Here is a 6,000-nt window from a genome sequence, read left to right as displayed (position 1 = left end):
CCGCAAAAAAAAAAAAAAAAAAAGACTTTGAAAGAACCAAAAGATTACGGCAAGTCATTTTGCTCCTGTGGGCCTCTGTTTTACTAATCAGTAAAGTGAGGGGGATGGTCTGTAATGTTCCTTCTAACACAAAAATTCTATGATTTTCATTCTCAAATTATTTTATTTTTTTGAATTTTCTTTATTTTTTTATACAGCAAGTTCTTATTAGTTATCCATTTTATATATATTAGTGTATATATGTCAATCCCAATCTCTATTTTAGTTTTTAAATGTGATGCTTCAGGACACCCTATATTAAACAAATTAAAGAAAATGTCAGCCATATGCTATGGGTGTTTTGTTATCAACACATTTATTTTGAAATATATTTCATTTGTTTAAAACTACCTCCCTCCGACACACGATTTATGTGACTCGTAATTCAGAGTTCATCAGGTAGGACAAGTTGGGCTATAATAGTATATTTTCTGGAAAATTTGATAAATTAGGCCCCTGTCTATATCCTGCCTAGAGGATAAACTGAAAATCTGTTGTTTTCTATTTGTAACAAATAACTGGTTTGACTAAGCTTTTCACTAAAACTATCCTATATTTTAATATCCCGTAGAATATAGCCTGAAAATAAAACTCTCTTTATTTCCAGTTTCAGAGTCCTAAAATATCTATGTTATTAATCCTGGACATCACCTAAAATATTGCTTAAGAGGAAGATAGAATTATATTTTTCCTGCTGCCATTGGCATGAATTTCTATTTCACGGATCCACTGACTTACTCTTCAAAGGTGACAGTGTCATTTGGTGGAAAGAAAGCGCCATGTGTAGAATTATAAAAATAAATACATGCTACTATAGACTGTCAACATTAGATTAGGCATAAGTGTAATAAACATGCCTGCTTATCAGTGAGATTTACCACTAGTGGGCTAACCAATTTTCCATGGAATTGAGAAGAAAGGTAAAATCATCAGCTGCATTCCCATGCTTTATTTATTTATTTATTTATTTTATTATTATTATTTTTTGCGGTACGTGGGCCTCTCACTGTTGTGGACTCTCCCGTTGCGGAGCACAGGCTCCGAACGCACAGGCTCAGCGGCCATGGCTCATGGGCCTAGCCGCTCCGCGGCATGTGGGATCCTCCCAGACCGGGGCACGAACCCGTGTCCCCTGCATCGGCAGGCAGACTCTCAACAACTGCGCCACCAGGGAAGCCCCTATGCCTTATTTTTTGGGATAAAGTACAGTGAACGTTTCCTGTAATATCCTATGGTTCTATTCACAGGCTGTAGAGTCAGATATGAGATAGAATATCTCCTCCCCACTCCTGTACCTTCCAGTTTCTACATTACAAGCCAAATGATCTTGGGCAAAAGTTACTAATTAATTCTATAAGCCTTATTTTCTCATTTGAATATGGGGATAATAACACTTCCATTCATGGAATAGTTATTAGCCTTGAATGAGATAATATACATAAAGTTCCTAGTACAAGTCCTGCCACATAGAAGGAGCTCAATAAGAGGTAGTTGTAGTTGTCATTCCCCCCCACCCCCGTGGAATTCCACAATTGTGATTACATTCAAATTTGAATGGTGATAAAGAAATGAGAGTAGAATACAGCTATCCATCAGTTGCTTGGTATTAAAGATTGTGAAGACCTAAGATTGTAATGTGCAAAGGTGCTAATTTCTATCTTAATCTGTTTCATATCTTCAGCCATGAACCAGTTCTAACGTAAATATACCCCTTTAAGAACACAACTCCATCCGGATACCAAGTCCATATTGGGGCAAGCACAGGAACCCAGACGGAGTCAGCCAACTAAGCTGCTCCAGGCCCAACCTATTGCTGCATGTTTTTGTAAATAAAGCTTTATTGGCACATCACCAAGGCCATTTGTTTACTTATTGTCTGTGGCTGCTTCTGTACTCTAACAGCCAAGTTGAGTAGTTGTAACAGAGACTATATGGCCTGTGTGCCAAAAATATTTACTATCTGGCCCTTTGTAGACAATGTTTTTGACTCCTGACTTAGAATATTCCTATGAGTCTGATCTCATTTCACATGGTGTACTTTCCTGAAGACTCCCAAATATTTAAAAAAAATTTAAAGTTTAGTTAAGCTTAGTTACTTCTAGGCCTACTCCATTCCATCCACTAGATGAGATGTATCTTACTATAATGGTGCCAGTGTGTGAAAGGGAATCCTCTCTGAATGGACAGGTTTACACTCTATTTACACCCTTGTTCTGGTGACCCTATGACACTGATGAAGAAACAAACCAGTGGATGCATTCTTGGTTCTGAATTATCAAAGAGATGTTTGTTGGTTCAAAATGAAACTTCTTGTCCTCAGCCCTTCTGTGACATTTTATAAGGAAACTCTTGGTTATTTAGACCAAATGTCCAATTATCTTTCTGACTGCAATTAGTTATAAAAACATTGGCATGATATAATCCCTAAACCAGTATAGTCACATGATTACTTAAACCTTTCTAAAAGTATCAGAGAAGAAATATATCTTTTTTTTTTTTTTTTTGCTATCCAGCTTCTGTTTCTGGCTTATTTGATTTGTCGAAATCAAATGTTTTTGCAATGTTGAAATCTCTTTTGTGGTAAATTGAAGCACTTTGTCCTTCTTGCAATGACAGTGGCAAACAAGGGATCATGCTGAACAAGAGGTAGATGACTTTATCTTCCAAGGCCCTTTTGATTTCTGAGTTTAGTTTGTCTCTTGCAATACAGATCCTTTCTATACTTGCTTCCTGCCGTCACGTGCCATATCTTCACTAGTGTGGTTTTCCTGTGCTTAAGCAGCCTAATTTTGTCAATCTCTTTTTTAATACCAGCTTTATTGAGATATAATTCACAATACCATACAATTCACCTGCTTAAATGGTACAATTCAATGGTTTTTAGTGTATTTACAGAGTTGTGCAACCATCAGTTTATTTTAGAACATTTTCATGGCCCCAAAAGGGAACCTCATCAGCAGTAACTCCCCATTTTCCTTCACATCCACCCCTCCCAACCCCAGCTCCCAGCAACAACGAATCTACTTTCTGTCTCTATGGATTTTCCCTTTTTGTACATTTCAGATAAATAGAATCATACAATATGTGGTCTTTTGTAACTGGCTCCTTTCACTTAGCATAATATTTTCAAAGTTCATCTATGTTATAACTCTGTCAATCTCTTTTTAAAGTCACATTTTGTTTGTTTAGTAGACACAGACTCAAATATTTACGGTATTTAACCAATGACCTATATGGTGAAAGCTCCTTTTTCAGTCTCTTGATCCATCCATCTGCCTTCAAATACTTATAGCATTTAAAAATCATATTACATTCTCTCTTTCTCTCCCTCTCTCTCTCTCTCTCTCTCTCTCACACACACACACACACACACATACACGCTCTTATGCACACAGACACTTTTAAATTCACTAAAATCTGGCCTAACATATTTGAGAATCAAACAATCAAGAATAATAGGCTAACCATTATTCAACATAGTTTTGGAAGTTTTAGCCACAGCAATCAGAGAAGAAAAAGAAATAAAAGGAATCCAAATCAGAAAAGAAGAAGTAAAACTGTCACCATTTGCAGATGACATGATACTATACATAGAGAATTCTAAAGATGCTACCAGAAAACTGCTAGAGCTAATCAATGAATTTGGTAGAGTAGCAGGATACAAAATTAAGGCACAGAAATCTCTTGCATTCCTATACACTAATGATAAAAAAATCTGAAAGAGAAATTAAGGAAACACTCCCATTTACCATTGCAACAAAAAGAATAAAATACCTAGGAATAAACCTACCTAAGGAGACAAAAGACCTGTATGCAGAAAACTATAAGACACTGATGAAAGAAATTAAAGATGACACAAATAGATAGAGAGATAGACCACGCTCTTGGATGGGAAGAATCAACATTGTGAAAATGACTAACTATACTACCCAAAGCAATCTACAGATTCAATGCAATCCCTATCAAACTACCACTGGCATTTTTCACAGAACTAGAACAAAAAATTGCACAGTTTGTATGGAAACACAAAAGACCCCAAACTGCCAAAACAATCTTGAGAAAGAAAAACGGAGCTGGAGTAATCAGGCTCCTGGACTTCAGACTATGCTACAAAGTTACAGTAATCAAAACAATATGGTACTGGCACAAAAACAGAAATATAGATCAATGGAACAGGGTAGAAAGCCCAGAGATAAACCCACACACCTATGGTCACCTTATCTTTGATAAAGGAGGGAAGAATATACAATGGAGAAAAGACAGCCTCTTCAATAAGTGGTGCTGGGAAAACTGGACAGCTACATGTAAAAGAATGAAATTAGAACACTCCCTAACACCATACACAAAAATAAACTCAAAATGGATTAAAGACCTAAATGTAAGGCCAGACACTATCAAACTCTTAGTGGAAAACATAGGCAGAACACTCTATGACATAAATCACAGCAAGATCCTTTTTGACCCACCTCCTACAGAAATGGAAATAAAAACAATAATAAACAAATGGGACCTAATGAAACTTAAAAGCTTTTGCACAGCAAAGGAAACCATAAAAAAGATGAAAAGACAACCCTCCAAATGGGAGAAAATATTTGCAAATGAAGCAACTGGCAAAGGATTAATCTCCAAAATATACAAGCAGCTCATGCAGCTCAATATCAAAAAAACAAACAACCCAATCCAAAAATGAGCAGAAGACCTAAATAGACATTTCTCCAAAGAAGATATACAGATTGCCAACAAACACATGAAAAGATGCTCAACATCACTAATCATTAGAGAAATGCAAATCAAAACTACAATGAGGTATCACCTCACACCTGTCAGAATGGCCATCATCAAAAAATCTACAAACAATAAATGCTGGAGAGGGTGTGGAAAAAAGGGAACCCTCTTGCACTGTTGGTGGGAATGTAAATTGATACAGCCACTATGGAGAACAATATGGAGGTGCCTCAAAAAACTAAAAATAGAAGTAACATACAATCCAGCAATTCCACTTCTGGGTATTTATCCAAAGAAAACAAAAACACTAATTTGAAAAGATATATGCATTCCTATGTTTACTGCAGCATTATTTACGATAGCCAAGATATGGAAGCAACCCAAGTACCCATTAATAGAGGGATGGATAAAGAAGATGTGATGTACATACATACAGTGGACTATTACTCAGCCATAAAAAAAGAATGAAATCTTGCCATCTGTGGCAACATGGATGGACCTGGAGGGTATTATGCTAAGAGAAATAAGCCAGATAGAGAAAAACAAATACCATATGACTTCACTTATATGCGAAATCTAAAAAGCAGAACAAACGAACAAACAAAACAAAACAGAAACAGACTCAGAGATACAGAGAACAAACTGGTGATTGCCAGAATGGAGGGGGCATGGGGGAATGAGTGAAATAGGTGAAGGGGAATAAAAGATACAAACTTCCAGCTATAAAATAAATGTCACAGGGATGTAATGTACACGTATGGAATATAGTCAATAATATTATAACAACTTGTATAGTGATTGATGGTAACTGGACTTATTGTGATGATCATCTCATATAAAAATATCAAATCAACATGTACACGTGAAACTAATATAATATTGTATGTTAATTATAACTCAATTTTTAAAAGATGAATTAGGCCCTATGATCTGCCTTTGAGCTTCTGAAAGGGACCCTGAAGACCAGCTGTGCAAGCCTCGTTTTTTAAAAAAATATTTATTTATTTATTTTAGCCGCGTCGGGTCTTAGTTGCGGCACGCGGGATCTTTTAGTTCTGGCATACAGGATCTTTTAGTTGCCGCATGTGGCCTTCTTAGTTGCGGCATGTAAACTCCTAGCTGTGGCATGCGTACAGGATCCAGTTCCCCCACCAGGGATCAAACCGGGTCCCCTGCGTTGGGAGCGCAGAGTCCTACCCACTGGACCACCAGGGAAGTCCCTGAAAGCCTCTTTAT

The sequence above is a fragment of the Mesoplodon bidens genome (genome assembly GCF_964165515.1).
Source record: "Mesoplodon bidens genome assembly, chromosome: X".
In the NCBI taxonomy this organism is placed as follows: domain Eukaryota; kingdom Metazoa; phylum Chordata; class Mammalia; order Artiodactyla; family Ziphiidae; genus Mesoplodon; species Mesoplodon bidens.
The sequence above is the reverse complement of the archived record's forward strand: the minus strand, read 5'-3'. Positions refer to the sequence as shown.